The 12,739-nt window shown below is 41.8% G+C and overlaps 1 pseudogene; it reads left to right on the top strand.

Annotated features, from left to right (window-relative positions):
* The first annotated feature begins 3,104 nt into the window (after positions 1–3,104).
* Positions 3,105–3,720, top strand: LOC118671368 (annotated as a pseudogene).
* Positions 3,721–12,739: the final 9,019 nt, after the last annotated feature.

Below are 12,739 nucleotides of genomic sequence, written 5' to 3'. Positions count from 1 at the left end.
AGTCTGCCGACCATGGGTTAGGGGAAAAGGCGAAGGTATCAGCAAAGGGCTGAATATGCGGTTGCAATAATCTTATTTTCCATTGCAGACTCCAAATTGCATCGATGTAGCACACAAGACAGTCTGAGTGAGCAGGAGGGAGGAGGTTGATTGATTCCTTTGATTTTTCATTTTTGTCTTGTTTTGAAAGTGTTTTTTCCCCTCTAGGTGGATAGGATGCAACCTCCTTTGGAGAAAACAGCATCAATAAGAGAGAGCAAGCAAATAGAGATTGCTGGCCATCAAAACATGGTATGTACTGTAAAGCTATGGAGAGGGTCCGTGAATGTCTGCCGTTCGCTGGGAAGAAGTCCCTCTGTGTATGTCGTGGGGAAGGGACAAGGGGAGACAGAGGCAGAATCTCACTCAGAAGCCCCGATGCTGAGGCCAGTGCTTCTGGTCTTTATTACAGTTCTCAGGAGCCCACATCCTGTTTTCTCCTAGGCTCTAACTCATCGGCATGGCCAGACCAAGTCAGAATGTTCCTTCCAGCTCTGCTGTCTGTGCTAGGCTGGGGAATGTTTGGGTAGCTCCTGGTGCATCATAGGTTTACATTATGCAAGAGGAGTCCAGCTCCGGTGTCTGTTAGATCCTAATAGTTCACAAAGGCTGCTGTGCATTTTGAATCTCCAAATGCAGAAGAAACATTAAGCCCTTGTCCTGTCTTATCAGTGGGAAAGCCAAGACCAGACCTGTCTTCCTGATATCTTGCCCAGAATCCTTCCCAAGGATTCTTTATTTTTATATCTGTGGGTAGCAAGAGGGGAAAAAAATGCACTTGCTCTTTTCCACATTTGAGGTTTATAAAATATTATATGCCCTTATTTAAATTGCAGTGTCACATTATACAATATATTTGTATTATTAAAAATTGACCAAGTTAAATGACTTGTAAAATACGTGGAATGGCACCAACTAATTGTTAGGAGGGGGCAGGGGGAGCGGATTAAATGCATTTCCAGTACCTGATGTCACAGAATCCCCCAGGAGAGTCAGAAAAAAAATGGTGAGATTATATTTACCAATCTAAGAAGCATCTTAAACATATGCAAAATGCATTTAACCTAATATAAGCTATAAGTGGAAAACCATTTAGTTAAACGGTCCACTTAACTGCCCTTATTAAGTGCAGTGAGAACAAAGGGTATAAAATCACAGACTTGGAAAAGTCATCCAGGCTGACCCCTCATCAGGTGCTTACATGCCTCCAGTGGGAGGGGTCTCACTACCACCTAACAGCCTATTACAGCTTTAAACTTTTTAACCTGCAATTCATAAGGACATGGAGAGAGAAAGGAGAGAGAGAGAGAGAGAGAGAGAGAGAGAGAAAGAAATCCAACCGCCTTCAATGTAAAGAATAGACAAGTTACCAAGAATGCAATATAGCATTTTACGAGACTACTCAAATGAAGAAATTATTATCTGTTCAATAAATAAAACATTGCCTTAAAGAGGAGCAGAGCCAAAGTAGATCCAATATAGCAAGTCATTAGTTTAACAAATATTCACTAAGTACTTCTTATATGCCTAGCATTGCTCTAGGCATTGGATAAAGCAATGAATAAACTAGACTATGTTCTGGCAGCTTATACAAGACCAGCTTGTATAAGAATCTGTATGTAATAATGATAGCACTTCTGTTATGTGCCAGGTTTGGTTCTAAACGTCTTATGTATATTAATATATTTGGTCCCAAAAAGACCCAATGTACAAGCTACTTTTCTGACCCCTGTTACATTTCTACATATGAGAAGACTAAGGCTTTTCCTCCTAAGTTACGTGCCTAGCGTGAGATGGAGCTGGTGTGCACCAGGTAGCCTGGCTCCAAAGTCATTATACCTGGGCGTCTTTTAGAAAAAGTGTGCGTCTTTGGGCAAGGGAAGGGTTGCTTGTTTAATCCTAGCGGAATACTGATGCTATGGGGAGGACCTGTAACTGCTTCCTGGAGGAGCTAACCCTAAGCAGAGGCCTGTCAGTCAAATAGGAAATAGACGGATGAAGTTTACTGCAGGTGGATGGAGTCAAGGGATGTGATTCCACCAAAGGGGACAGCAGGTACCCAGACCCAGAGGAGTAAGACTGCATAGCATGTGCCAGAGACAGAAGGACCACGGTGTACGTAGACCCCTGATGGACAGGCAGATTGCGACAGAACTGAGATGAACTCATTTAGTTGTCATTGCTGGTGTTGCCTGGATCACTCCTTCCTTGATGAGTTAATTGATTTATTCAGCCATGATTTATGTGCTGTGATATGTCAGTCACTCCAGGAGCTCGATCTGTAATACCCCTCACACTCACGTAGGTGTTCCTCATTCTAGACAGGTGAGGAGATGGAGGACCAAGCAGTGCTCAGATCAGCAGGACAAATGTTTTAGAGATGGGAGGCAACACTGAGCATGTGCCATTGTTTGTTAATTAGTCTAGAATTAATACATAGGATTCTTGCTCGGCCAATCAAAACACCAGTTACACTTTGAAACTTGCAAGAGTGATTCTAGAATTTATCCTGGGGGTGGAGGGAGGGGGCTGGATGTGTAAAACATAACCAAGTAATCTCTGGGGGAAAATACAAGCACTTGGGTTAGAGAACGACCAGGTAATAAAATGCATCGTGAAGCGTAATAACTTTAAAAAGTGGTGTTTGGCTCAGTGGATAGAGCATCAGCCTGTGGACTCAAAGGTCCCAGGTTCAGTTCCCGTCAAGGGCATGTACCTTGGTTGCGGGCACATCCCCAGTGGGGGGTGTGCAGGAGGCAGCTGATCGATGTTTCCCTCTCATCGATGTTTCTAGCTCTCTATCCCTCTCCCTTCCTCTCTGTAAAAAATCAATAAAATATATTTTTTTAAAAAAAAAAAGTGGTGTTGCCTAGCTGGTGTAGCTCAGTGGTTGAGTTTTGACCCATGAACCAAGAGGTCCCTGGTTCCATTCCCACGTTGCAGGCTTAGTTCCCAGTAGGGGGCATGTAGGAGGCAGCCAATCGATGTTTCTCTCTCATTGATGTTTCCATCTCTCTATCCTCCCTTCCCCTCTCTAAAAAATCAATAAAATCTGGAAGAAACAAGAGTGCAGCGTGAGCATGGGGGAGCAAAAGAAAACAAGGAAGTATGCGAGCATGAAGGGAATGCTTAGTCTCAGAGATCAGAGGCTTAAAGAAAAGGATAGATTAAAACCTGAAAAGAAAGAAAAGAAAGATCCCAGTGCACTCAGAGAAAGAGAAGTCCCCCAACACCCCTCCTGCTTATTCTTCCATATAACGCATAGCTGGGCCCACCTTACCACATCCTGGTTGATACCAACTTTATCAACTTTTCCATTAAGGCCAAACTGGACTTAGCGCAGTCAATGGTGGATTGTCTCTATGCCAAGGTATCCCTTGTACAACTGACTGTGTAATGGCTGAAATTGAGAACTTGGGGCAGAAGTATAGAGCGGCTCTAAGGATCGCCAAGGATCCAAAATTTGAACGATTACCATGCCCACACAAAGCAACCTATGCAGACGACTGCTTAGTACAGAGAGTAACTCAGCATGAGTGTTATTTTGTGGCCACAGTTGACTGGGACCTTAAATGAAGAATCAGGAAAATCCCTGGGGTTCCCATCATGTACATTTCTAACCATAGGTGCAACTCTGAGGGGATGCCAGATGATTATGGCGCCTCTCATTCTAATACTTAAAAGGCAGTTTCTCTGCTTTCCTTCAACCGACTTTCTCTAGTGCAGGTTTATTAAACATGCTGCAACATGCGCTACTCCTCCACTCACGCTTTGCTGTTATGAGCTGAGAGTGGTGAAATACACTTACTTTTTGGTGTTATTTTGAAAATGATATTGTTTTGAAAATGAAATGTATCATTTAAAATTTTGTTACATCTTTTTATAAATCATATGACTGCTAAAAGATATATATATATATATATATATATATATATATATATATATACACACACATATACATATATAGTGATGTTGGTATGAGTCTGGACAACCAGCCATCTCCTTATAGTCAGCCTGCACTCAAAAGTGAAAGTTAAGAAATCATTTAAAATCTCCTGAAATAGGTGAAGATGGAATGCCATGATAATTTCCATTCTTTAATTGCTGTCAAGACTAAACATTTTTCATATATTTATAGGCCATTTGTATGTTTCTTTGGGTGAATTGTTCACTTTCTTTACCTATCTTGATATTACTTGGGGGGCTTATTCATGGATTTCTTTAAGATCTTATGTATCAAGAACATTAAATTTGGTAGCATTTATTTCTTGCAAAGGAGCCCTGCATTCATTTTCATTTACCCTCTACTACAGCTACCTACAGCCTGGATACCCACGCATGTGCACTTCAGCAGACACTTTTGCTTGTCGGCATTAGCATTCATTCTCTCTCCACAGTGATAACTAAGAAGATGCAGCAGTTGAATCTGAAGGAGCACTCATACTTCTTGGGACCCTACATTAGCCACGTCACAAACTTCAGGGGTGACATTTGGACCACGTGGCTTTTTTTATGAAAAACCTCATACTTGCCTGAAAAAAGACATCAGTACTACATTAAAAAAAAAAAAATTCGTGCCCATTTGAAGAAAGTTTTCAAGATACAAAAATATTTGCCTCCATAATTCACCCTCTTTCCACGATCCATCCTTGACTGTTTAAAAAATGAGTGCCATGCTTTATTTCTCTCCAGATTGTTCCGTGCAGAGTCAATGATATCTTAGAGCAGACACGCAGCTGAGTGGGTTGTCTGACTCTCCACATGTCTACGATCTGAGTAAATAAACAGAGACGTCGCCCACCAGTGTCCCCATTCACAACGCTAAATCCAGTGTCTATAACTCTCCTCTCTCAGACTTGATTGACTTCTATCCTCAAAGCCTCTTCCAGGACCGGGTGCCCAGCAGAATCCTGGATTACACCATGCAGTGTATTTATCTAATGAAATATGAGCTGCGGGTACAACCAGCTATGCCTCGCCGCAGACACCCCATCCATCTGCTGAAAATAATCAATCTCAGAAAATAAAAGTCCTGGGAAAAATTAAAAGTGGGTACACACCGAGGATTAACGAGAGGGTCAAGGGCAGAGCTGCAGTTATTTTACTGACCCGGAATCAGGGTTCGGGGGAAGGATCTCGTCATGTACCGTTGGTCTAAAAAATGCATTTATCACAGAAAGCCAGGCTGGCTGACGGCGAGGCAGCTGGGCAGGTTCCTCAGAGGCGCCTCTCGGATGGGAAACCACGAGGTTGTAGCGGCAATGGCTTTATGGCAACGTAATCCAAATAAAATAATCCCGGGGGTTCCCTCCGCTGACCTTGAATCACAGACTACATCTCATATCCCACAGAGAGACTCTTCCCCGTAGGCCCCAGAGACGGAGCCTGCGTGCCCTGTGCTTGAGTGGATGTCCATGGTCGTTATGAGATTACCTCAAAGGCAAAGCCTCTCCCTACAAGACCAGCAAGGGGGAGAGGGAAGATGGCGGCGGTATAGGCAGACGCGTCCCAGGTCGTGTCCCTGAGCAAATGGAGTGAGCAGCTGAAACTAGTAACATCCACCCCGAATTGGCGAAATTCCTCAGCTGGCGAGACGGTTTGCAGCCGGGAAGAGCAGAACTCCCCTGGAAAGGTAAAAAAACCAGGGATTTGGGCAGGAAAGTTCGCCAGACCTCTGAGCCCAGAGAGTCGGAGGGAGACCGCGTGGCAGACAGCCGCGTCCCTTGGGACAGGCACAGCCCCTAACAGGGGAAAGGAGAACCGCGGGATTCCTGGCGCCACCGGGGGAATTGAGAGCTGGGTCTGTGATCACGGAGGACTGAGCCTGGGGGGGGCAGCCTGAGGAGCTGACCAGACCATGCAGTCCCGGTGGGAGAGGAGGCTTGCAGAAACCAAGCCTTCCCCGTTTCCGCGGCCGGCGTTTGTTTGTTTTCGCTGAACCCTGTTCATGGGACATGTCGGATGCAGACGCTCACCTGTGCTGGGGGGAGGGAGAGTGTGCGGAGGAGTGGGGTCTGGGGAGAGACTGAGGAGAGAGGGGGGGCAGGGAGAGGTGGCAGCGAATTGAGTGCTGAGCCACCCCTGAGCCCAGGGCTGAGGCAGCCATTCTCTCCGGAGAGTGAGACTCCTCCCCCCAGCCCCCAGGCAAGGAGCACAGCCACACCCAGATTCCACCCTGTAGGAGATCAAGGATTAAAATAACCTGATCAGTCCCTGGGAGTTAACAGGGTCTGGCCTATAGAGGGATTTTCAATCCCAGCAACAACACAGCACTGGTAACTCTTACGCAGCCAGCTCTGGGCAGTGAACTTCCACTGGACAGAGAGGCCCTATAGCCTCAGAGGCCAACCCCAGAACACTGCCACCCAGAGGCTGACCCACAAACTGACTCTTTGCTAAACACAAAATAAGGCAGTCTGGGAAACAAATGCGGCTTGCTTTAAAATAAGGACTGTGGTTTACAACACAGAGGAACAGTGTATCGCAGGGAAACTCAACACTCTCCTGAATACCTGGCAGGTCTAAGGCGAGCCACACTGAAGAATAGAAGAACCGAAGGACCTTCACTACTGCAATATTTTTTTTTTCTTTTTTCACCTTTTAACTAAGAAACCAATTTTTTTTTCTTTTTCTTTTTCTTTTCTTCTGCTTTTTTTTTTATTTTTTTTTTTATTATTGTTTTTTCCATCACCTGATTTTACCCTTTTAATTACTACCTTCTTATTTTTAACCAGTATTATTACTGCTACCATTTTACCATTTTTTTTTAAAGTGCCATTTTATTTTCTGTTTATTTTATTTTGGGATTAGTGTTCTCCATTCTATTTTCATCGTTATATTATTGGTTGTTTCTAGTTTGCATTCATCTCCAGGGAGCTGTTGCTGGAAGTTGTTGGGATTAATGGCTGTTCTATAGGAGTATTCTCCTCATATAAAAAAGTCTCTTCCCCTCTTCCACTTCATTCTCTCTTTTCGCTCTTTTTTTTTTCTTTTCTTTTCTTTTCTCGCTTTTATTTTCCCCCCTCCTTTTTCCCAATTTCATTTTTGCACTCCTTTTTTTGGTCCCTAATTTTCTTTTCTTTTTTCTCTTTTCTCTTTTTCTCTTCCTTCTTCCTTATCCCCTAATTCTCTTAATTCAGGTGGTCACCTTTATTTGGGGTTATTCATATCGTGAATATATTTGTGTATAGTGCCTGGTACGTGGTGCCTTGTTGTGTTGTATTTTGTGCCTTTAAATCAACGCAGCAGATCCAAGCAACAGCAACCTCCTGAGCACCACACCCTCTGCTGAGGAACAGCAGCTGTACGTGAAACCTTGCCCCACCAGCCAGAAGAGCCACCACAGCTGTGAACAGCACCCACCAGAGGAGCTGCTGCCAACTGAAGAGCAGCTGCTACCGCAACCGCCAGAAGAGCAACCACTGACCAAGGAGTCACTGCCACCAAGGGAGCAGCCACTGAACGACTCAACATCTAGATATGTCAGCGAGATCAAACATGGGTAGACAAAGAAACCCCCAAAGAAAAGAGAAGGAGGACTCTCCAGAAAAGCAGCTAAGTAATACAGAGGCATGCAACATGACAGAAAAAGAATTCAGAATAAGGGTCCTAGAGTGCATAAACCGGATGGAGGAGAAAATCGACAACCTCTGCAAGAAGCTAGAAGAAACAGATGAAAAAATCAACAACTTAAGTAAGACCCAAGAAGAAATGAAGAGTGATATAGCTGCAATGAAAAACTCCATTGAAAGTATCAACAGTAGACTAGGAGAAGCGGAGGACCGAATTAGTGATTTAGAAGACAAGGAAGCAAAACACACCCAAAACGTACTGCAATTGGAGAAAAAAATGAAAAGACAGGAGGAGAGCCTAAGGGAGCTTTGGGACAACATGAAACGAAACAACATACGAATAATAGGGGTACCAGAACAACAGAAGGATGAACAAGGATTAGAAAACCTATTAGAAGAAATAATATCAGAAAACTTCCCTGAGGTGGGGAAGAAAAAAGTCACACAAGCCCAGAGAGTCCCAAACAAGTTGAACCCAAAAAGACCCACACCAAGACACATCATAATTACCATGGCAAATGTTCAGGACAAAGAGAGAATCTTACAGGCTGCAAGAGAGAGACGGAAAGTTACATACAAGGGATCTCCCATTAGATTGTCAAATGATTTCTCAACAGAAACACATCAGGCCAGAAAAGAATGGACGGAAATTTACAAAGTGATGCAAAGCAAAGGACTAAATCCAAGAATACTCTATCCAGCAAGGCTATCATTCAAACTTGAAGGGGAAATAAGAAGCTTCACAGACAAAAAAAGGCTAAGGGAGTTTATCACCACCAAGCCAGCAATGCAAGGAATGCTAAAGGGACTGGTATAAAAATAAGAAATAAAAAGCTCAGAAAGAAAACAGCCACACAAAAACAGAAATGGCTACAAACAAGTACCTTTCAATAATAACTTTAAACGTAAACGGACTAAATGCTCCAAACAAAAGACATCGAGTGGCTGAATGGATAAAAAAACATGACCCATACATCTGCTGTCTACAAGAAACCCACCTCATTAGAAGGGACTCACACAGACTGAAAGTGAAAGGATGGAAAAATATCTTTCAGGCAAATGGAAAGGAAAAGAAAGCTGGGGTAGCAATACTTATATCGGACAAAATAGACCTCAAAGTGAAGGCCATAACAAGAGATAAGGAAGGCCACTTCATAATACTAAAGGGATCAATACAACAAGAAGATATAACCCTGGTAAACATATATGCACCCAATGCAGGAGCACCCAAATTCATAAAAAAACTCCTGGAAGATATCAAAGGAGAGAACGACAACAATACAATCATAGTAGGGGACTTTAATACACCACTAACAGCACTGGATAAGTCCTATAGACAAACAATCAGCAAAGATACAGCAATCCTAAATGACTCACTAGATCAGATGGACTTAATAGACATCTTCAGAACACTTCACCCCAAAGCCAGGGAATATACGTTCTTCTCAAGTGCTCATGGGACATACTCAAAAATAGACCATATATTGGGTCACAAGCAAAGTATCCCCAAATTCAAGAAAATTGAAATCATAAAAAGCGTCTTCGCAGACCATGATGGCATAATATTAGAAATAAACTACAATAAAAACAACCCAAAATACTCAAACACCTGGAAGCTGAATAGCATGCTATTAAATATTGATTGGGTTACCAATGAAATCAAAGAAGAAATTAAAAACATCCTGGAAACTAATGACAATGAAAACACAACAATCCAAAACCTATGGGACACAATGAAAGCAGTCCTGAGAGGGAAGTTTATAGCTCTACAGGCCTATCTCAACAAACAAGAAAAAATGGTAGTAAATCATCTAACTCTACAACTCAAAGAATTAGAAAGAGAGCAACAAGAAAACCCCAGAGTGAGCAGAAGGAAGGAGATAATAAAGATTAGAGCAGAAATAAATGACATAGAGACCAAAAAAACAATACAGAAAATCAATGAAACCAAGAGCTGGTTCTTTGAAAGGATAAACAAGATTGACAAACCTCTAGCCAGACTCACCAAGAAGCAAAGAGAGAGGACCCAAATAAACAAAATCAGAAACGATAGAGGCAAAATAACAACAGACCCCACAGAAATACAAATGATTGTTAAAAAATACTATGGACAGCTCTACTCCAACAAACTAGACAACCTGGAGGAAATGGACAAATTCCTAGAAAAATACAACATTCCAAAACTCAATCAGGAAGAATCTAAAAATCTCAACAGGCCAATAACTATGGAAGAAATTGAAGCAGTCATCAAAAAGCTTCCAGCAAACAAAAGCCCAGGACCAGACGGCTTCACAGGGGAGTTTTACCAAACATTCAAGGAAGAACTAAAACCTATCCTCCTCAGACTACTACAAAAAATTCAAGAGGAAGGAACACTTCCAAGCTCATTCTATGAAGCCAGCATCACCCTAATACCAAAACCAGGTAAAGACAACACAATGAAAGAGAATTACAGGCCAATATCCCTCATGAACATAGATGCCAAAATCCTCAACAAAATCTTAGCAAATCGGATCCAGCAGTACATCAGAAAGATCATACACCATGACCAAGTAGGATTTATCCCAGGGATGCAAGGATGGTACAATATCCGCAAATCAATAAACGTGATACATCACATAAACAAATTGAAAGAAAAAAACCACATGGTCATATCAATTGATGCAGAAAAAGCATTTGACAAAATTCAACACCCATTTTTGATAAAAGCTCTCAGCAAGGTGGGAGTAGAAGGATCATACCTCAACATAATAAAAGCCATATATGACAGGCCCACAGCAAACATCATACTCAATGGACAAAAACTAACACCATTTCCCCTAAGAACAGGAACAAGACAGGGATGCCCCCTCTCACCACTCCTGTTCAACATAGTACTGGAAGTGTTAGCCATTGCAATTCGGCAAGAAGAAGAAATAAAAGGCATCCAAATTGGAAAAGAGGAAGTAAAACTGTCCTTATTTGCAGACGACATAATGTTATACATACAAAACCCTAGAGACTCCATCAAAAAGCTACTGGACTTAATACATGAATTTGGCAATGTAGCAGGATACAAAATTAACCCCAAGAAATCCGAGGCATTTCTATACACCAATAGTGAACTTTCAGAAAGAGAGATTATAAAAACAATCCCGTTTACCATCGCACCAAAAAAATTAAGCTACCTAGGAATAAACTTAACTAAAGAGGTAAAAGACCTCTACTCAGAAAACTACAGGACGTTGAAAAAAGATATAGAGGAAGACATAAACAGATGGAAGAACATACCGTGTTCATGGATTGGTAGAATCAACATCATTAAAATGTCCATACTACCCAAAGCAATCTATAAATTCAACGCACTTCCCATTAAAATACCAACGGCATACTTCAGAGATCTAGAACGAACTCTCCAAAAATTCATCTGGAATAAAAAAAGACCCCGAATAGCTGCAGCAATCCTGAAAAAGACCAAAGTAGGTGGGATCTCAATACCAGATATCAAGATGTATTACAAAGCCACTGTTCTCAAAACTGCCTGGTACTGGCACAAGAATAGGCATATAGATCAATGGAATAGAATAGAGAGCCCAGAAATCGGCCCGAACCAATATGCTCAATTAATATTTGACAAAGGAGGCAAGAACATACAATGGAGCCAAGATAGTCTCTTCAATAAATGGTGCTGGGAAAATTGGACAGATATATGCAAGAAAATGAAACTAGACCACCAACTTACACCATACACAAAAATAAACTCAAAATGGATAAAGGACTTAAATGTACGACAGGAAACCATAAAAATTCTAGAAGAATCCAAAGGCAACAAAATCTCAGACATATGCCGAAGCAATTTCTTCACTGATACAGCTCCTAGGGCACTTGAAACTAAAGAGAAAATGAACAAATGGGACTACATCAAAATAAAAAGCTTCTGCACAGCAAAAGAAACCATCAACAAAACAACGAGAAAACCCACTGTGTGGGAAAACATATTTGCCAATGTCATATCTGATAAGGGCCTAATCTCCAAAATTTATAGGGAACTCATACAACTTAACAAAAGGAAGATAAACAATCCAATCAAAAAATGGGCAAAGGACCTAAATAGACACCTTTCAAAGGAGGACATTCAGAAAGCCAAGAGACATATGAAAACATGCTCAAAGTCACTAATCATCCGAGAGATGCAAATCAAAACAACAATGAGGTACCATCTCACACCTGTCAGACTGGCTATCATCAACAAATCAACAAACGACAAGTGCTGGAGAGGATGTGGAGAAAAAGGAACACTTGTGCACTGCTGGTGGGAATGCAGACTGGTGCAGCCACTATGGAAGACAGTATGGAGTTTCCTTAAAAAACTGAAAATGGAACTCCCATTTGACCCTGTGATCCCACTTCTAGGAATATATCCCAAGAAACCAGAAACACCAATCAGAAAGGATATATGCACCCCTATGTTCATAGCAGCACAATTCACCATAGCTAAGATCTGGAAACAGCCTAAGTGCCCATCAGTAGATGAATGGATTAGAAAACTGTGGTACATCTACACGATGGAATACTATGCTGCTCTAAAAAGGAAGGAACTCTTACCATTTGCAACGTCATGGATGGAACTGGAGAGCATTATGCTAAGTGAAATAAGCCAGTCAATGAAGGAAAAATACCACATGATCTCACTCATTCATGGATAATAGAGACCATTATAAACTTTTGAACAATAATAGATACAGAGGCAGAGCTGCCTCAAACAGATTGTCAAACTGCAGCAGGAAGGCCGGGGAGGGTTGCGGGGCAGGAGGTAGGGGGGTAAGAGATCAACTAAAGGACTTGTATGCATGCATATAAGCATAACCAGTGGACATAAGACATTGGGGGGTAGGGGAGGCTAGGGGACTGTCTAGGGCGGGGGGATAAAATGGACACATATGTAATACCCTTTGTAATACTTTAAGCAATAAAAAAAAATAATAATAAAAAAAAAATAAATTAAAAAAAAAAAAAAAAAAAAAAAAAAAAACCAGCAAGGTTTCAAAAGAAGACTAAAACCCTCCCAAGTGCTCTGAGATTTAGCTTTCGAGAAATTAGAATTCCGGAAAGCCGTATTTTCATATCTAAACTATGCTAAGTTCCAGGCA

This window comes from Myotis myotis, unplaced genomic scaffold (genome assembly GCF_014108235.1).
Source record: "Myotis myotis isolate mMyoMyo1 unplaced genomic scaffold, mMyoMyo1.p scaffold_m19_p_17, whole genome shotgun sequence".
In the NCBI taxonomy this organism is placed as follows: domain Eukaryota; kingdom Metazoa; phylum Chordata; class Mammalia; order Chiroptera; family Vespertilionidae; genus Myotis; species Myotis myotis.
This window is presented reverse-complemented; position numbering and strand designations above follow the sequence as displayed.